General features: G+C 39.6%; 1 protein-coding gene across 2 annotated transcripts in view; it reads left to right on the top strand.

Moving 5' to 3' along the window:
- The first annotated feature begins 6,796 nt into the window (after window positions 1-6,796).
- LOC122010152 (SNAP25 homologous protein SNAP33-like) overlaps window positions 6,797-21,948 on the top strand; it is a 35,274-nt gene continuing 20,122 nt past the window's right edge. For both annotated transcript variants that reach the window (XM_042566593.1, XM_042566585.1), the window contains exon 1: window positions 6,797-7,123. The gene's annotated coding sequence lies outside the window, so the exon portion shown is untranslated. The remainder of the gene's footprint in view (window positions 7,124-21,948) is intronic.

Below are 21,948 nucleotides of genomic sequence, written 5' to 3'. Positions count from 1 at the left end.
TCCGCTTGCAATTCAAATCTAAACCATTAAGAACAGATAAGTTAAATTTGGAATCAATGATGTTAAGTTCCGTCTGTGATTCCTAATTTAACTTCTAAAGAACACAATAGGTTATTTAAGGAAAAGTTCGACACTTGTACAAAAATTTTTGTACAGTGGAACCGGTACGTTTTCCTAGGACTAACCAACAATTCAGTTATATACGTATATGGTAAAAATTGATACGTTGTTGCAGGACATTGATCGAGAGGGAAGTCGGGACGAAGTTGACATCGGATTCAGCCTACATTTAGAGGTGGGTACTTCTTGACTTGCTTCTTTAGTTATCGAACCTAGTGCATAAGTTAGTTTCAGATATGTAGTATCTATCTTGACTCCACTCGTATTCGTTTCTTGTGCTTGATACTTTGTCCACTCAATCTTTGAGCTACTCGAATTCATATCAATACAGTCTCATGTTGTTGTCTTTGATAATTAGCATATACTAGACACTATGTATACCTGGGTGACTATTGTTTATTTATAATTCGTATTGAGCATGCGACTTCATGTAGCATACCTGATTTTTCTGTTATATACGTATGATGACTGTTGCATTATCCTCATCATGTCATAGCATGAATGTCGGCGGCCATGTCTCCCTTGTGGTTGAGGGGGTCGTTGACCAGAGCCGCATACTCGACCACTCATGGGTAGTGGTAGCGGGAGTGTGCCGCTTGTCCTGTCATGCACTCACTCGGTCACGCATGGGTAGTGGCGGTTGGAGTTGTGAGCAGCAGGGACCCTATTGCGACGTAGCTAGATAGCTACTAAGCGAACTGTCCACTCGGTTACCCGAGAGTGGTGACGGCTGGAGTGGTTCAGTAGTCACCGATCTGGCCTCTCGACCATACAGGGGTCGTGGTGCAGAGAGGTGGGTGGGGTGGCTATTTCTGCATACGTTGTTGTTATCCTACATGTTTATATTGCTGTTGTATGCTTATGCTGTTAGTTGTTTACTTACGCAGTTCTATTATCGCATACCTGTTATATATGCTTGGACTCTATTTACCTTGACAGTATACTTTACATGTGAACTAGGTAGTTATGAGCAGTATTGTAGTAGTTTGTGATACTTCTGACTCTATACTATTAGCCTAGGATATGGTATCAGGTATGGATTTACATGCTTTATGTACACAGTAGTATCTGCTATTTATCTTTCCGAGACTGTATCATATTGTATACCTGGCACACTGTTTTACTCATGCACTATCTATTCCTTACCCGCTGAGTCTTTATACTCACCACCCTGTAAATTGGTAACTTCACCAAGTAGCCGTTAGTTGATGCCAGTACACTTGGAGGAGGATTCTGACCGCCGGTCCCACGTCGCTACCGAGGACGGGTTTTTGGTTTTAGTTTATCGTTTTGTTATGATTTGGACTTGTGAACTTGGTATTGTAATAATTCATTGTGGACTTTAGGTTAACTTGTATTTGGTTTTGTTTTGTCGAGGAGTCAAGCCGGGCCAGCCCGCGGTGAGTAGTTTTGCTATTTTGGTACTGGTGATTTCATTTTCTGCTGTGTTTGATTTAGCAACCGAATGGGTTGCTTATCTCTGCATGCATGTGTTTAGTTCTAGCCGTGTTGGCTATATTTTGCATATGTATATCTGTTGGTTATGTATGTTGGTTCCATATGTCACTGCTACAGGGGAGGTGCTGTTTGATTTTTGTCGGACAACCTTATTCTCGGGGCGTGACATAGTTGATCATATCAAAATTACCATGGGATACTTACAATCTTCCTCTTTTTCATGTGACCAACCCCAAGTTAAGTTAGGGTAAACGACAAACAAATAACAGTTATAAAATTACAGGTACATTATTTTTTTTAAAAAAAATCACCCTAAAATAAAATGCACTCTCCCCCTAGACCTAATCTTTAATTCTCCCCAGTTGATCACATTAAAATGAGGTAATCTATACAAATAACTGAAAATAAATTAAAATAAAATCTAAGGGATAAAATATAATGATTATCATAAAAAAAAATCAAGAAGTTTAAGTTTCTTGATTTATAATGAAAGAAATTATTTTTTATTGTTCACAAAATTCTGAATTTTTTTTAACTAATAAGCTTAAATATCCAAAGATGAAATAAAATTTTCAAGAAAAATTGAATTAAATTTAAACAGTAATAAATTCTTTTCTTTAATGATTCATTTTTACTAAAATTTTCTTTAAAATGATTTCTGAGCTCAAAAAAATATGAGAAATTTTTTGATAAAATAATAGAGGAATTATTTTTTTTTATAAAAAAATTAACTTTCAAAAATGTAATTTTTGAGAATTTTTAATATTAAAAATTTACATTTAGAAAAATAATTCATAGAAAATTCACCAACGGTAAAAAAATTTTAAAAATATTTTATTAGATAGAGAAAATGATAAAGTTTTACAGAAAAATAAATTTTACAAAAAAATATCATGGTAAGATATTTTTAAATTGAAAAATATGAATTTTTTAAAAAATAATTATATAGAAATAATACAACGGTCAAAAAATTTGAATTTTTTTCATAAATGAGTAATGAAATTTTATTTTTTAGAAAAATTAGGATCAAATTTATTTCAAACAGAAATTATAGGAAAAAATTATTTAGTCAATTCTAAGCAAAAAAAATATTAAGTTAATTCAAATGTAAGACATAAAAATTCAATCCAAGCATGATTTTAAAATCCAAAATAGATTCCTTCCTACCGGATTAATAAAAAAAAATTAAGAATATGTTTTGGTGATAATTTTCTGATTTGGTTCTTATGATATATATAATACCAATTAAGTCATGAATAATTTCGAGCTAGTTAAACATGTGAGCATGCAAAATTTTTCAAATTTTCTATTTCTATTTTCAGCTTTTCATTTTCAATTTTTATCTTGTCGAAATCTTCTAATCGACATATTGTTGCTAAGGATAGTTTTAATTCATCATTTTCCTTTTTATATTTTATATTTTATATTTTCAATCTCTAATTTACAGGCATTTTTGACAATATTTTTATGAATTTAAGTAACTGGTCATGAGGTAAAGACCGTACCTAACTTACCTTGTCGATTTCAGAATTTGATGCTCCCCCTGTAAAACTACTTTTTTTCGATGTTCCTTCCCCTTCATTAATGCTCTCGATGCTCATCTTCAATGAACTGGCTTCGTCGTCTTCTTGGTGACTTGCCATCAATGCAAGTCCGGCGAAGCCTTCGATTTTTGATTCTGATGAAGTTTCGTCCCACATCGCCTTTAGGTTCTTGTGCCTTTTCTGGGTTGGTCTCTTGTCTTTGCTTGTGTACTTGTTCTTTAGTTTTGGGCAGTTGTCTTTCATGTGCCCTTCTTTATTGCAGTGTTAGCATTTTACTTTTTTTCCCTTCTTTTACCCTTCACTTGATTAAACTTATTAGTTTTAAATAACTTTTTAAATTTCCTTACCATGAATGTCGTTTCATCATCGTCAAGGGATGTTTTGAACTCTTGTTCGTTAGTTTTCTCCTTAAGGGCAATGTTCTGCATTGTCTTCGTGCTTAGACCTGCAGCATTTCTGGATTAATGAATCTCAAATGTTAAAAATAATTATTATAAATCAGTTATCTCTAAGTCCCTAGAGATGAAGTACGCATCTATTAGGGTTAACCATTCCGAAGTCCTAGAAAATGCGTTAAGCGTGTACCTTAGCGAATCTTAGTTGGTTATCTTTTCTCTGAGATTGTGAGTCCGATAATGAGCTCCTTGATTCTTGAGTGGAGATGTGTGACGGTTTCTCCTTCCTCCAATTAGACGTTGCAGATCTGGTTCCGGAGCAGGTACCTTCTTGTGAGTTTGGCTTCGGACGTACCTTCGTGTAGCTCCAGAAACATCTCCCAAATCTCTTTTGTTGATTTGTAGGCATCGATTCTGTTGACTTCTTGTGGAGGTAGCACACTTAGTAGATGCAATTCAGCTCGTCCATTTGTTATGAAATCTGCTTGCTCTTTCTTGGTCCATTGATATTCTTCTTTGTCTTTTAGAACTACAAAACCATATTTTAATATTAGTAGTAAATAAAAATCTATTTTAAATAATACATCCATCTTTCATTTTCAAATTGCGAACTCCCCTTCGAACTTCGGTGAGTAGATACTTGGTCCGACTATTTCTTATGCTTCGGTCGACGGTTAGTCCTTTTGAAGCGTCCTTGTTCTGATACCAATTGTTGGTCCTTTAAAGGTCAGCAAGAGGGGGTGAATTACTTGAAATCAAAAACCAGAAATACCTTTCTCAAAACTTATAGCTTGATTAAGATAAACATTTGCATAAAAGAATTAAGAACTTAATTAAAAGGAAGAGGCATAGAAAGAATTACTTGGTTTGCAATCAGCGAATTGCTAATCTAAGTAAATTAAAGCTCACTAAAAATCTCCTTTGGGCGGAGCAACCTCTTACACCAGTAAAAGCTCATAATTACAAAGTTAAACTAAAATGGAATCATTTGTAAGTGTTGTTTTTAGCTTCTGGGATTACGACTGTATTTATAGTCCTGATCGGGGTGCCTGGAAGAGTTCCAGGTGCCTGAAGGGGGATGAAATTTGATCCCCATTGTAATGGATCGCGACAGCTGGCAAAGCAATAAACTTTTCGGTCCAGGCGCCTGGACCAGGTCCGGGCACCAGGACTGAGCTAATCTAGCTTAACCAAGGTGTGCATCTGGGGCGCCTTGGGTTCGGGTGGTTCGGGCGCCCGGAGCACAGTCAACCTCCGGTTGACTTTTTCTCCGGATCTTCCACTCGACGCTGCTCGCTTGGGTGATTTCGGTTATTTGGAATAGGGCTCACTTGAACTCATTTTCTGGCCTTCTCGAGCATCCTTCTGCTCCGGCTTCTCGTCTCTCAGAACTGCTGTGTGCTTCTTTCTCCTCCGCCAGCGTACTCATCTGTAGCATCTCATCTCTCGGACGCACTGAGGCCGTCAGCTCTCTCTAATTCTATCCTTCTCGCTAGCTGCATCTTTCGCTCGATTTCTATGCTTCCAAGTTTTTGCACACTTAGACACATGACATTAAAACATAACAGGACCTAATTTGACTTGGTTGATCAAATCAAAATTACCATGGGGTACTTACAACTTGTCTGAGCAGAACGCCCGTACGACCAAGAGCATTACGGAAAGAACATCAAATGCTCATTACGAATCGGAGGAACGTTAAGGTGACTGGAGTGCTTGTCCAGTCGGGCAGAAGCAATCTACTGAACCAAGTCACTACGGGGAAAAGCAGCAGAGGTCGACCAAGCTGAGGAGTCCCAGCCGAGCGGCCGTTGACAGCAGGGTATGGTCAACAGGCGGATTGTACAACGGAAACTTCTACTGTTTTATTAAGGATTTGCATGTCTTGTTAAGGTATGGTATCAGAGACACTTTTCTGACATGTCCTTTCATAGGACGGTTGGGGAAGCATGTCTGCGCCTTAAGGAGGGTGCATGTCCTCCACTAGGACACTATATAAAGGGGGTCCATGCATCGACGGAGGTATGTATTGTTCACTATTCGCACTTGTGCTTTCACTATTGCTCCACTTTCTTCTACTGTTCCGGTGCCTTATTTGAGCATTGGAGGGCCAACGCCGGGAATCCTTTCCTGGCTCGGCACTAACGTTTTTTGTGTTGCAGAGCAGAGCGGAGTTTATACGCGGTCAACCAAGAAGTCACATCCCCAACTAGCCTTATTCACGATTTTTGTACAAGATCATAAATGAACCTTTTCTATGTATTCAACTATACTCACGGGCGGAGCCACGTTCTAGGTTACCCGGGCTGTAGCCCGGGTAGCTAATGACAATCAATAAGAAAAAAGCTTAAATTTACCCTGAGAGAAAGAAAGAAAATGCAAGAGAAGAAGAGAGCAGCCTGGGTGACCGTGTCGGAGTAGCCCATAGCCCGGGTAGATCACCTGGACGGGCTCCACCATCATACTCTATTAGAATGGAATGGAACCAAGAGGATGGAAAGTTGTGTGTTTCATGGAAAGAATATGACATTATTCTTGAAAGAGCAATTTTAGCCCCAAAACTGTATCTCCCTGTACGTGATGCTATAACAATGGATTGAAGGTTTATCTCTTTTCGATGCGTGTGCGGAGAGGGCGAGAGCATTCAGTGAGTGGCGAGACACATTGGGAGCACTTGCAATAGTCGGCACGTGCTAGCAAGGATGAGCAGCAGCAGAGTTCTCTCGTTTTATTGTCTCCTCCATCCTCCTCTCCTCTCATGTATGCTGCAGTAAAATATCTCAGCGGATATAAAATGGTCCTTCTTCGTGCAAATACTCATAATTTATGTGTCTGTATTTTATGTAAGACTGTCATTATAGACTGTTTAGAATGAGCGATACAATTTTATTCTAATAAAAATTAAAAACACACTTTAGCAGACCGAATTAACTTGACTATAAACAAAATTGCTCCGAAATCTGAAAACTGAGAATTGCCAATAGAAGCCTCCTCGGACCGAATTCTGGCAAAAACGAAACAACATGGGAAGTCAATCCAAGCTTACACCACGCCTTGTAGAAAAAGACAAAAGTAGCCCAAGTAATTGAACCACATCCTCCATACTTGTAGAGGAGTTGCATAGAAATAAGATATATAATTTATTTATTTACGCATAATTAGCAGAGCGAGTTAATATATCTAAAAACATATTTTATTTAGCACTCAACTTATTACTTACCCAAATCGTCGACATGATTGTTCATTGAACCACCGCGTGGGTTCCTGAGTTGTGCCAGACTTCATCACAGGAGACGCCCAACGGTCAAATTTTTTGGCAGTGATCACAGTCCACGAGGTGGAGGAGCAATTTCCCTTGCCTATTCCCGTCTTTCCGCCCGTGCTCGGTCTTCTTTGATCCATTCAACTAAGGACGACGACTACGTTTCGGAGAGAGTTTTCGACGCGAGACTCTCGCCCTAGATTTCCTACCGCTTCCGCACAAGTCTCTTTCTTTGACGCGGCCGCTCGGGCGAAATCTTCAGATCCTTTTAACTAACTCTTCCGTCCGCCATTTTATTCATTCTTCGCTGCTAATTGGATCTGTTGCCGGGTTCGATTGCTAAGGTATGTCAGTTTCTTTGACGTCCTTGTGGTACACCGTCTGTAGCTCTTTCTTGTTTCGGATTTGAGGTTCCGGGTTGCTAAGCATCTGATTGGCTTCTTAATTACCTGACATTTTTGAGTATTATCGATCGTTTCTTATTTCTTGTTGCTGACTTTTTAGGATCTCCAAGTCTAGCTTAATGTTTTAAGTTTGTTTCCAAATTGCTCTTATTTTACTGGATGCAATACTTCCGAGAAGCTGATGTTTCTTATTTCCAATCCTGCTAGCTTGTTTGTATCTCAGAAGTGGGATTTCCTATCAAGCATTTTCACTTGAAGTGTTTCTTCTCAAGTCTAATCGAACAGAATTTTGCCTTTTCTCTGTTTGCCACTTGCTTCCATTTTGTAAACAATATTTTTTTTTTTGAAAAAACAAAGGAGAAGAAATCATCACAATTACTTGTGTGAGGATTCATATATTCATCTATTTTGGTTGTGTTTGTTGAAACTAATAGATAAGGAAAAGAAATAGAATAGAGAATTAATTCTTTGATATGTTATTTACTAAATTCAATAGATTATTTATACAAGTTATCTAAATAATAATGGAAAGATTAAATATGATATACAATTATAAACATAGTAATGAATATAATAGATTTAGAAGTATTATTTTTGCTATTTGATTCATGTTAATCTTGATTTTGATTGTGATGTCAAATATAATACGTCTCAATTGATTGAAATCAATTTGAAATTATTTTTCATTATTATCATTACCTCCGACAAACTCAACGAAAGTGTCTGAACATTGAGTTTAATGCTAATTTGGTGAAATGTTGTCTGGATAATGACTTGGTAAAAATATCAGCAATTTAATCTTCAGTAGAGATGTAAAAAACTGAAAGTTGTCGAGTCGTCATATGCTCACGAACAAAATGGAAATCAATCTCTACATGCTTTATATGAGCATAAAAAATAGGATTTGTCGCAAGATAAGTTGCTATAATATTATCACACCAGATTTTGGGCGTAGCAGTTGAGGAAAAGTGTAATTCTGAAAGAAGATATTGTAGCCAAATAATTTCTAATGTCGCATTAGCTATAGCTTTATATTTAGCTTTAGTATTTGAGCAAGAGACTGTAGGTTGCTTCTTTGAAAGCCAAGAAATAAGATTTTGCCCAAGAAATATGGCATATCCACTAGTAGAACGTTTATCTTCGGGAGCTCCCAATCTGCATCACTGTAAGCAATCAACTCTCGTGAGGATTAACGATATAAAAGAAGACCATGTAAAATAGTGTCTTTGAGATATTGAAGAATTCTCTTAACACCTTCCCAATGGTGTTCAGTAGGAGCATGCGTAAATTTACAAGCATGATTCACAGCGAAAGCAATATCGGGTCGTATAATGGTGACATATTGTAGAGTACCAACAATGCTTCGGTAGATCTAGGTCAGCCGAAGAGGAGGATGAAGGTGCAGTGAAACCACCTTCAATGATTAGTGTGGAGATAGAACGTGCACTATCCATTTTAGCTTGTTGTAGAAATCCAGTAATATATTTGCTGTGAGAGAGAAGACAACTTTCAGAATGGGAGAGAAACTCTATACTTAGGAAAAAACGAGCATTGCCAAGATCTCGAATAGGAAACTCTTGACGAAGAAGATGGAGTAAAGTAGTAATACCGTTTTGATCACTACCAGTTATTAAGATATCATCCACATAAATCAAAATAAATATTAAAAATTCCTCATTACATTTGTAGAATAGGAAAGAGTCAGTTTTTAAGTTAGAAAATCCCTGAATATGAAGCCAGGTAGATAAACGATAGAAACCATGTACGAGGTGCTTGCCGAAGACCATATATAGATTTTTGAAGTCGACACACTTGGAAGTTGCGAGTGGATGAATCCAAGTGGTTGTTCCATAAAAATAGTTTTTTTTAAGGTGTCCATGAAGGAAAGTATTGGAAACATCTAATTGTCGTATCGGCCAATTGGAGCTAACAACTATAGATAGTAGCAATCTAATAGTTGTAATTTTAACGACTGGACTAAAAGTATCATTGAAGTCAATATCTACTTATTGATTTAAGCCTTTAGCAACAAGGCAAGTTTTGTAATGTTCAATAGATCCATTTGCACGATACTTAATTTTGTAAACTCATTTAGAGCCCATAATATTCATAGATGGAGTACGAGGAATTAAGCTCCAAGTTGCATTGCGAAGAAGGGCATCAAACTCTATAGTCATCGCAGCACGTCAATTTGGATCTTTGACTGCCTATGTAAAGCTAGAAGGTTCAACAAAATTTGAAGAAGTAATAAGAGCATATGGAAGAGGATAACAAGTGGAAACTGGTTGACATCGTGCATAAATATTGCTTAGAGGAAACATTTGCCAAGGAGTATCATCATCAAAGCTACTTGGAGATGAGTGGTTAGACGAATTGAAATCAGAACTAGAGAGTGGATCACCATTAGCTGTTGAGTCTACAAGAATTTGTGGAGATAGAGCATGACCCAATATACCATCTCCTGGTACTTTCAATATGTCTTGATGAAGTAATCTGTTGGGATTCTAGTATATTATTCGGTGATATTAGATAGGTTCCTTGATTATCTGAAGGAGGATTTGAGGTAGCAACTGTAAACGGAAAAAGAGATTCATCAAAAGTAACATGTCGAAAAATATATATCCATCAGGTCGAAATATGGAGGCAACGGTACCCATGATACAAATTACTATAACCAAGAAAAATACATTGTTGAGAGCGACGGTTTAACTTGTGTTTAGAGTAAGGTTGTAACCAAGGTTAACATGTGTAACCAAAGATACAGAAGAAAGAGTAATCTGGAGGACGATTATAAAATCTTTCCAAGGGACACTTGTTTTAAAGTAGCGGAGTGGGTAAACGATTGATAAGATAGACTGCGATTTGGACGACATCATCCCAAAATTTAAGTGGAATTGAGGCATGATTAAGAAGAGCTAAGGCAGTTTCAACCACATGATGATGTTTTCTCTCAGTGGATCCATTTTGTTCAGGAGTGTGGGGACAAGAGACTCGATGGAGGATGCCAGAGGAAGTAAGATGATGATGAAGCGCTTGATACTCTCCACTCCAATCAGAATGAAGGGAGAGTATTTTATGATCAAAATAACACTCAACATGCCTTTGAAAACAGTAAAAAATATCAAAGAGATCATATTTTCTTTTTATAGGAAATATCCAAATGAACTTGCTAAAGTTATCAATTAAAATAACATAGTAAAGAGAACCCTGATTAGAAAGAATAGGAGCAGGACCCCATAAATCAAAGTGAATAATTTCTAAAGAAAAACTAGAGTTACGAGTAAAGGATACAAAAGGTTGTTTATGAGATTTTGCTTTCATACAAGCTTCATATAAATGAGATGATGACGCTAAAAAAGTTGGTAAACCAAAACGATAAATAATATCATGAACAAGATATAGAGGCAGATGACCAAGACGCGCATGCCAAGAGAATTTATCCGTACGTTCTCCAACAAAGGTTTTGAGAGAAGTGGGTTGAAGATGATAAAGACCATTTTTAGTGTCCCCTTGGAGTAAAATAGTTCATGTCGCGAGATCCTTCACAAGATAATGATGAGGATGAAATTTAAAAAACACATTATTATCAAGAGCAAATTGACATATGGAAAGTAAATTTTTAGTGATAGAAGGAACATGAAGAGTGTTATGTATGCGAAAAGTATGACCATATGAATGAAAGGATGTATTTTCAATGTGAGCAATTTGCAAACCTAAGTCATTGTGTATTTGTACCATGTCGGTCCATGATAAGGCGAAGCTTCGACAAGAATATCATACTCCGGTGTAACATGATGACTCGCTCCAGAATCTGGATGTCATCCTGGCGTTTTAGGAATCGATGACGTTGCATTAGGAGGGATGGAGAGTGAGAATGCTCCAGAATGAGATAATTGAGTACTAGATTGTCAAGATGTGGGAGGGAGTCGATTTGATGATACAGGTCCTCCTCAAAAATTTGAATAATATCTTTTATAACAATTTTGAGCATAATGACCATAGTTGAAGCAAATCTGACAGCGCCCTCGACCTTGGCCTCTAAAACCTCCAATCTGATTTTGATGACCATGTTTGGGAGGAGGATGATTATGTTGATCAGGTTGTGGAGTTTTGCTAATCATGTGTGTCGATGAAGGCAGAGAATTTGACACCCTTTGAGATTGTATTTGTAGAAGTCTTTCATAAGAAGATAGTATACCATGAAGAGTTCCAAGTGACACTTGATCTATGCGAGTCGTCACACTGGGAACAAAGTTATTATATTGAAAACTCAAACCTGCAAGAACATGCATTAATAGTTCTGGATCAGAGACCAAATGTTCAATTGCAACTAGGTTGTTAGCAATGGTCTTGACTAATTGCATATAGTCATTAATAGAAGCATCTCCTCGTTGCACAGACTGTAATTGTAGATGAAGTTGGAGAATCCATGCTTGAGAGTGGGGTGTAAAAGAATGATCAAGAGCTTCCCAAACTTGACCAGAGGTGTTGAGGCTAACGAGTACGGGAAGTATAGGCTCATGAGATTAACCAAGTCAAGACTAATTGATCCTTCTTAAACCAAATAGCATATGATGGATCATCTTTTCGAGGTGGAGATGAAGTACCATCAACATGACCAAGTAAGTCATGAACGCAAAGTAAAGAAGAAATTGCAATTTTCATAGTAAATAGTTATCATGGTCAAGTTTAATGGAAAAAGAAGGAACCATATGAAAAGACAAGGAGATATTTTGTGATGATGCAGGATCTCAGTAGAACTGAAAGAAGACATTTTTTTCTGTTTTTTTTCTGCTTTCTGGTTTTTTTTAGGTTTTTTTTTTGTTTTTTTTGGTAGAATGGGGAAGGGGAAAAAAACAGAACGAAGAGAAAAATAACAGGAACATATAACAACTCCGCCTTGCTATAATTGACGTTGTTGAAGTTGCTGTCATTGACGGAAAAGAGTTGTTGATGAAAGGAAAAGAAAAGCTGCTACTATCGAAACTGTTGTTGTCGTTGTCGAAGTTGTCGAGGTTGCTGCACTATAGACGATGATATCAAAATGTAGAAACTCCTATAGCTGTTGTAACAAAAATTCGAAAGAAGAAAATTGGGAGGAAATAGACTAATTGGGAGAAAATTGGGAGGAATTAATTTTTTGATCTGTTATTTACTAAAGTCAATAGACTTATTTATACAAATTGTCTAAACAATAATGGAAAGATTAAATATGGTATACAATTATAAGCATAGTAATGAATATAATAGATTTGGAAGTATTATTTTTGTTATTTGATTCATATCGATTTTGATTTTGATCGTGATGTCAAATATAATAAATCTCAATTGATTAAAATCAATTTGAGATTATTTTCCATTATTGTCATTAGTGTTATCTATGTAATAAAAAAATGGATAAAATTTTCACAAAAACAATAGACTAATCAGTGATTGATGAATGGTACTTAAAGAAAAATAGAACAGATAGATCTATCAGGTTACAACTTTTTGGTTCTTCAAATCTAATTATAGATGTTAGTTTCAAGGGTTTAAATGTGGTTTCGAAAAATCAGCTTCTAGTCTTCATTAATGTCTTTATTTAAATGATGACCTAGAAGTTATGGTTTTATAATATTTTGTGTTTAGACTTGTTGGTAACTCGATTATATGCTAATTTCCAGATTGACATGTGTTAGACTAGCCTTAATTAACTGATATTTGTGTTTGCTGCATCTACCAACTTTTTCTTAGAGCATCCACAATACGAGATATTTGGAGGGTATTTCTCTAAATATCCCCGAATCCCAAATCTCCACCACTGGGAGGGGATGGGGATTGAAATCACCGGGCAAAAAGTTTTGCTTAGTTGTTTCTATTTTTTTTTAAATAAAAGTAAAATGGGTTATCCAGCTTACGGCTACATCACAACGAGTGTGCCTAGCTGGTGGACCGGTAGTAGGGGCCCACCTATGCTACAGCTTTCTCTTTATTTTTTTAAAATTTTTTTATTTTAAATTCAATGTATTTATTAACATTTGCATTGATTTTCAATTGGCCAACGTTGCCAAATAGAAAAGTTAGTGAACGTGGCCAATATTCAATTTTTAAAACGTTGGGCAACGCTCATTTTTTTTTCTATATATACATCTAATGGTAGCCGGGGTTTTTTTTTCTGAAAATATTATCTTTGAACATTTAATCAGATTTCATTCGACTTCGCTCTTCAGTCTAACTTAAAGGAGGAACATCTGATGGTTGTTGGGTTTACCTTGAGTAATATAGTGAGGTTCTCTCTGGTAATATAGCTAGGTTCCGTCCCATGGGGTAAATAAATATTGCCAGAAATATAACCAAAGTTTTGCAGAGTAATAGTGATAGAGTTTCACCCAGCGACATTACTGAAGGTCTGCCAAGCAATATCATCGAAGCTCCGCAAAACAATGTTACTGAGGTCCACCGAGCAATAATACTAAATTCCGCAGAGTAACATCATCGAAGTCCACCGAGCAATAATATTAAGTTTTGCAGAGTAACATTATTGAGATTCGCCGAGCAATGACATTAAAGTCTACTAAGAAACATCATCAAGGTCCACCGAGCAATAATACTAAGTTCCGCAGGGTAACATTATTGAGGTCCGCCTAACAATCATACTAAATTCCGCAGAGTAATCTCATCGAGGTCCACAAAGCAATAATACAAAGTTTCGCAGAGTAACATCATCGAGGTCCACTGAGCAATAATACTAAGTTTCACGGAGTATCATTATTGAGATCTGCCAAGCAATAATACTAAATTCTGCAAAGTAACATCATTGAGATCCATAGAGAAATAATACTAAATTTCACAGAGTAACATCATTGATGTCCACTGAACAAAAATACTAAACTCCGTAGAGTAATATCATTGATGTCTATCGAGCAATAACACTAAAGTGAAAACATCATTGAGTTCCGCAGAGCAATATAACGAAAATTCCACAGAGCAATATTATTAAGTTCTTCTGAGCATTGAGGATCGCTTCACTTAGTAAAATAAATCCTTTTGTCATATTTCAAGTGTGGTGAAGCTTTTGGTTATTAGTACGTGGTAATCAATGAATGGAGAGACAAGTAATGGATGTCAGAGGCGACTCCCTTGATTCCTTCTTCATAGTACATGACAATCAATGAATGGAGAGATGAGTAATGGGTGTCAGAAATGGTTCTCTTGAGGCCTTCTTCACCCCAAGTGGCAATCAAGGATTAGAAGAACAATAACAGATCATCACAAATCTGTCTTCACTGACTCAAGCGGGAAGAAGTAGACAGGCATGGAAGCAGGTGACGTGGAGATTTCCTTCTAACAACTATATAATCACCATGAATGGTAAATTCTAGGTACATCGGTCTTCTTCTCTCAAGCGGAAGCATCTCTTCTCCACCAAACTCCTCTCCTCTTCTTCTTTACTTCGTTTTCTTTCCCCTTCTCAGTGACTGACTTGAGTGTTGAAGGAGTCATGCCGACAAGCCGCCCCAAGCTCTAATCAATGATACATCTCAAAACACTAGATCTCACGAGTTAAAAGTGTTAGGACCTTCGGATGGCTAGAGAGGGGGGGTGTGAATAGCCTCCTCTAAAAACTCAATTAATCTCCTCACAAAAGTTTGTTAGCACAGCGGAAATAAGCAAAAGGAAAACTGATGCAAGGAAAAGAAACAACCCACCACTAACACAACAAGGATGTACGAGGTTCGGGGATAACTTGCCCCTACTCCTCGGCGTATCCGTAAGGTGGACGATCCCTTGATCTTTCGGTAGATCACACCCCGGACAGATTCCGGCTAAGTATTTCTCCTTCTCGGTGGAGTAACCTCTCCACAAAGTCTCAGAAAAGATCTGAAATAAAGCACAAGACTTACAGAGTTTAGTGGCTAAAAGGAATGAACAATAAACTTACAGTCACGATGAAAGCAAAGCGCAAAGACAGAAGAAGCTCCTCAGCCAAGAGCTCAAAAACAGTAACCTCTTGCTTGATCGACAGAGAGTTTTTGAAAATCCTCACTCAAACCTCTCTTCTTCCTTCTTCTTATTCCTCTGCTTTCTCACTGTCTTCAGCCAGAGCCGAATCACTGTCACCTGTATCGAATCACTGCGATCAACTCAAGCATCACCAATCACTCTTCCTCCTCATCTGGTTCTCTGAACTCACACCAATACCATCCATGGTCTTCACTGGTGTCTCTGAGCTCGAACCAATAAGCAAGAGTCAAGCTGTTGCCAACTGATCGTAGCCGGTGAACGTTGACGCTCCAAAGCAGAAAGAGCACTTGGTCTTATTCTTCTGATGGAGCTTAATTTGAATTTAAGCATTGGCACGACACCTGCAACCTGTAACTCAAAAAGCTTACAGCAGATGGTTAGATCAGATGAATCAGAAATCGCAGAGAAACAGCAGAAGACAAACGACATCGTTGTGGATCGGTCAATAGACCAATCCATAGCCCTCTGGACCGATCAGGACACATCCTGATCGGTCTGGGATGATACTGATCGGTCTGTGGACCGATCCACCTATAGGTGGATCGGTCCACAGACCGATCGCCCTATTGTTCTGAATAGGTGGATCGGTCCACAGACCGATCGCCCTATTGTTCTGAATCACATCGCTTCTTACTGATCGATCACCAGACCGATCAGATAACCCACAGAAAGCTGCTGTGTGGTTACTGATCGGTCACGAGACCGATCAGATAACTAAGGTATCACTGGATCGGTCGACAGACCGATCCAGACAGCCAAAGTATCACTAGATCGGTCAACAGACCGATCCAATGCCTCTGTTGGTTTTAGAGCTTCCCAGCCCTAAACCCTAACGTCTTCCTGGTCCAGAGAACGAGCTACCGAGCCCTCTCTGACCTAGTCTGGAGAACAAGCTACCGAGCCCTCTCTGACCTAGTCTGGAGAACAAGCTACCGAGCCCTCTCCGACTTCCACGTCTGGGTCAGAGAACGAGCTACCGAGCCCTCTCTGACCTAGTCTGGAGAACGAGTTGCCGAGCCCTCTCCAACTTCGTCTGGTCCAGAGAACGAGCTACCGAGCCCTCTCTGACCTAGTTTGGAGAACAAGCTACCGAGCCATCTCCGACTTCCACGTCCGGGTTAGAGAACGAGCTACTGAGCCCTCTCTGACCTAGTCTGGAGAACAAGCTGCCGAGCCCTCTTTGACCTAGTCCGGAGAACGAGCTACCGAGCCCTCTCCGACTTCGCGTGCCAAGTATCCGTACTTGGACTTTTCCTCTCCACATGATCAACCTTGATCATTAATCAGTCTGAGTTTGATTAATATCTTATACAAACTTAAATCAGTGTCAACATCAAAACAATAGCCAGGTCAGTGATAACTAAGGTATCACTGGATCGGTCGACAGACCGATCCAGACAGCCAAAGTATCACTGGATCGGTCAACAGACCGATCCAATGCCTCTGTTGGTTTTAGAGCTTCCCAACCCTAAACCCTAACGTCTTCCTGGTCCAGAGAACGAGCTACCGAGCCCTCTCTGACCTAGTCTGGAGAACAAGCTACCGAGCCCTCTCCGACTTCCACGTCCGGGTCAGAGAACGAGCTACCGAGCCCTCTCTGACCTAGTCTGGAGAACGAGCTGTCGAACCCTCTCCGACTTCGTCCGGTCCAGAGAACGAGCTACCGAGCCCTCTCTGACCTAGTCTGGAGAACAAGCTACCGAGCCCTCTCCGACTTCCACGTCCGGGTCAGAGAACGAGCTACCAAGCCCTCTCGGCCTGAGTGCGGAGAGCCGCCGAGCCCTCTCCGACTTGGTCCGGTCAGAGAGCGAGCTACCAGGCCCTCTCGACCTAGTCCGGAGAACAAGCTCAGGCCTCTCCAACTTCCACGCTCGGGTGAGAACGAGCCATCGAGCCCTCTCGGCCTAGTCCGGAGGCAGTGCCGAGCCCTCTCGACCTAGTCAGGAGAATGAGCTACCGAGCCCTCTCCGACTTCGCGTGCCAAGTATCCGTGCTTGTACTTTTCCTCTCCACACGATCAATCTTGATCATTAATCAGTCCGAGTTTAATTAATATCTGATACAAACTTAAATCGGTGTCAACATCAAAACAACAGCCAGGTCGGTGATAACTAAGGTATCACCGGATCGGTCGACAGAGCCGTCGAACGACAATATCGGATCGGTCAATGCAGACCGATCCAATGCCTCTGTTGGTTTTAGAGCTTCCCCCCTAAACCCTAACGCCTTCTGGTCCGGAGAACGAGCTACCGAGCCCTCTCGACCTGATCGGAGAACAAGCTACCGAGGCCCTCTCCGACTTGGCGTCGGGTCGAGAACGAGCTCAGAGCCCTCTCGACCTGAGTCCGGAGAACAGTGCCGAGCCCTCTCCGACTTGTCCGGTCCGGAGACGAGCTACCGGCCCTCTCGACCTAGTGCGGAGAACAAGCTCAGAGCCCTCTCCGACTTCACGTCCGGGTCCGAGGCAGGCTACAAGCCCTCTCGACCTAGTCCGAGAACAGTGCCGAGGCCCTCTCCGACTTGGTCCAGAGCGAGCTATCGAGCCCTCTCGGACCTAGTTCGGAGAACAAGCTACCGAGCCCTCTCAGACTTCCACGCGTCCGGAGAATGAGCTACCGAGCCCTCTCGACCTGAGTCCGGAGAGCAGTGCGAGCCCTCTCGACCTAGTCCGGAGGCAGGCTCGAGCCCTCTCCGACTTCGCGTGCCAATTATCCGTACTTGGACTTTTCCTCTCCTCATGATCAACCTTGATCATTAATCAGTCTGAGTTTAATTAATATCTGATACAAACTTAAATCAGTGTCAACATCAAAACAACAGCCAGGTCAGACTGTATTAACAATCTCCCCCTTTTTGTTGTTTGACAACACGATTTAAGTTTAGATCAGAAATGTTCATATTTCCCTAATTTTAGGAGAATCAAGATCCTCCCCCTAAGACAGATACAACACCATGTAAGGATAGGGGAATCAAGATCCTCCCCCTAAAGCCAAACTTTCATTTATCTCTAAACTTAGTTATCTTTGGTATCTCTTTCGGAAAGAGATTCCTACATCCTCATCCTCCTCCGAGTCCGATGATGAAGGTGGATCATCATCAAGCAAGATGGCCAACTTCGTAAGGAGAATCATGAGAAGGAGCCGGAGATACAAAGGGAAAGGTAAGTCTATTGATCAAAATGTTGATAAGACTAATGTTACGTGTTATGAGTGTAGCAAGAAAGGACACTATCAGAGCGAGTGTCCAAAACTCAAGAAGAAGGAGGAAAGGGCCAAGAAGAAGAAAGCTCTCAAAGCTACTTGAGATAAATCCTCCTCAAGCTCATCGGAGGAAGAGAAGAAGGAGAAAAGCACTCATCAATTAGCGCTCATGGCAAGGGAGGAATCGGATTCCGGAAGTGATACATCAGCCGCGGCTTCATCATCTTCGGATGATGAAGAGGTAACTTCTCCTCACTTAGAAAAATGCTATAAAACTATTGCACATTTATCTACTTTGCTTAAGAAATCAAAAATTGAAATCAAATCATTAAAAGATGAAGTAGAACACTTGAAGACTCTTAGGGAAGATGAGGTTGATGACCTACATCAAGAGCTTCTTGAGGATGAAAATAAAGTCTTAAAGAGTGAAGTTGAGAAACTCAAGAAAATGCTTGAGAAATTCTCAACTAGCTCTAAGACCTTAGATATGATTCTAAATGCCCAAAGGGCGGTCTACAACAAGGCTGGGTTAGGATATCAACCTAAGGAGTCTAGTTTCATTTCCCTAGTGTCTAGAACCCAATTTCATAGATCACATGCTTCTAGGGTTCATGAGACTAGGAAGGGTGTGACCAAGGCATGGGTTCCTAGGTCTTTCATTGTAGATGCATTAGGTCCCAAGATTTGGGTGCCTAAAACATCTATCTTTCGTGTCTTGTAGGCATTTGTCAAGGGGGAGCATCTATCAACTTGGTTTGTTGATAGTGGATGCTCCAAGCACATAACCGGGGACAAGTCACTCTTTACTACCCTTCAAAACAAAAATAGAGGTAATGTGTCCTTTGGTAATAATGGTAGCCTTAAGGTTATAGGAGTTGGAGATATTCATATATCCGAATGTCTTCAAATCAAAAATGTCCTTCTAGTCAAGGGGATGACCTTTAATCTCCTAAGTGTCAGCCAATTGTGTGATACGGGTTGCACAATTGAGTTTCATTCAAGTCAATGTTTGGTCAAACACATTGACACACTTGACACGGTACTAGTAGGCACAAGGGTAGATAACATTTATCAAGTATTTTTTAAAAGTGCTACTAATGCCTCTGCTAAGTGTTTCATGTCAAAAGAAGAAGAATCATGGCTGTGGCATAGGAGGTTGGCCCACGTAAACATGAAGAATATTCGAAAGCTGGCCAACAAAGGATTAGTGCGAGACTTACCAAGCATCAAGTACCAAAAGACAAAATTATGTGATGCATGTCAAAAGGGTAAGCAAACAAAAGCGTCTCATAAAGGTAAAAGCGCTGTAAGTACATCTACTGCTTTAGATTTATTGCATATGGATTTGTTTGATTGCAGTAATGTTATTTCATTGAATGGAAGTAGATACTGCTTAGTGATCATTGATGATTTTACTAGATATACATGGACTTTCTTTTTGAAAAATAAGGATCAAACCATAGATGTTTTTGTTTCTTTTTGTAAAAGAACTGAAAATGAAAAATCAACAACAATTAAAACAATTAGAAGTGATCATGGTGGAGAATTTCAAAATCATAGATTTTTAGAATTTTGTCAAGAAAAAGGATATAGGCATGAGTTCTCTACTCCAAGGACCCCACAACAAAATGGAGTTGTGGAGAGAAAGAACCGAGTCTTGCAAGAGGCTGCACGAAGCATGCTCAATGAGTACTCACTATCGAGCTACTTATGGGCTGAAGCTGTAAATACCGCTTGCTATGTGCAAAACCGAGTCTTGATACATAGGTTTTTAGGAAAGACTCCCCATGAACTTTGGTTTGGGAAACCCCCTACAATTAAACATCTTAGGGTGTTTGGTTGTAAGGTGTTTATCTTGAACATCAAGGATCATCTTGGAAAGTTCACGGCTAAGGCTGACGAAGGGATACTAGTCGGGTACTCTCTCATCAGCAAAGCCTATCAAGTCTACAACAATAGGACTAAATTGATTGAAGAGTCCTCGGATGTAGCATTTGAAGAAATTCCTAAATCAAATGATCAATCAAGGGATGTAGGAGAAATTCAATTTGAACTTAGAAATCTAAGTTTAAATGATCAAAACATAGAAAGAGACGAAATTGACTCCGATGATGATGAGCAAAGGCAAGAGAGGGCTCAGTCTGATCCTTTGCTTGATACTGAGCCCTTGCCTGTGTCTAGTGAGACTACTCATAAGGCACCACCAACACCAAGGCAATCTAGGATAGCCTTTAGTCATCTCCAAGACCAGATTGTGGGAGACATTCAACAAGGGGTTAGGACTAGATCATTCTTTAGAAATGAGTCTAATGAGGTCGCCTTGATCTCAGAAATCGAACCAAAATTAGTTGATGAGCCATTGCATGATCCTGATTGGATCATAGCTATGCAAGATGAGTTAGGTCAATTTGAAAGGAGCCAAGTGTGGGACTTAGTTCCTAGACCTAAGAAGACCACCATTATTGGAACCAAATGGGTCTTCAAAAATAAGTTAAACCAAAAGGGAGAAGTCGTAAGAAACAAGGCAAGACTTGTAGCCAAGGGCTATAGTCAAGTCGAAGGCCTCGATTATGATGAGACTTATGCTCCCGTGGCTCGATTAGAGTCCATTCGTTTAATGCTAGCTTTTGCTGCACATAGAGACTTCAAGCTCTATCAAATGGACGTTAAATCGGCTTTCTTATATGGTTTCATTAAAGAAGAGGTCTATGTTGAACAACCACCGGGGTTTGTGAATACCGAAGCTCCAAACCACGTGTACAAGCTCAAGAAAGCTCTTTATGGGCTTAAACAAGCACCTCGAGCATGGTACGAAAGGTTGTTAACTTACTTACTAGAAAAGGGTTTTGTAAGAGGTCAAATAGACCCAACACTATTTCTGCGTAGAGATAGTGAAAACATATTTGTAGCTCAGGTGTATGTCGATGACATAATTTGTGGCTCAAATAATAAGGACTATTTGAATGAATTTATCACTCACATGGAAAGTGAGTTTGAGATGAGTCTGGTGGGAGAATTGACATTCTTCCTTGGATTTGAAATCAAACAAACTCGAGATGACATTTATGTCCATCAAACAAAATACACTCAAGAGATGCTCAAGAAATTCAAAATGAGTGACTCTAAGGAAGTATCCACTCCAATGGCGACGAACACTCGCCTTGACAATGATGAGAATGGAAAACCAGTTGATCTAACGCAATATAGAAGCATGATCGGTAGTCTTCTATATCTCACAGCTAGTCGACCGGACATACTTTTTGCTGTGGGCATGTGCGCTAGATATCAAGTATGTGCCAAGGAATCTCATTTAATTGCAGTTAAGAGAATTCTGAGATACCTTAAGGGCACAATTAGATTTGGTCTCTGGTACCCTCGTACTGAGTCTTTTGATTTGATAGGTTATACCAACTCCGATTATGCTCGGTGCAAATTGGATCGGAAAAGCACTAGTGGGGGTTGCCAATTTTTAGGTTCATCATTGGTTAGTTGGTCAAGTCGGAAGCAACATTGCGTTGCTCTCTCCACAACCGAGGCTGAATACATTGCCATGGGAGAGAG

The sequence above is a fragment of the Zingiber officinale genome, chromosome 1A, assembly GCF_018446385.1.
Source record: "Zingiber officinale cultivar Zhangliang chromosome 1A, Zo_v1.1, whole genome shotgun sequence".
Classification (NCBI taxonomy): domain Eukaryota; kingdom Viridiplantae; phylum Streptophyta; class Magnoliopsida; order Zingiberales; family Zingiberaceae; genus Zingiber; species Zingiber officinale.
Note: the sequence above shows the minus strand (reverse complement) of the source record. Positions and strands in the feature narration are given on the sequence as shown.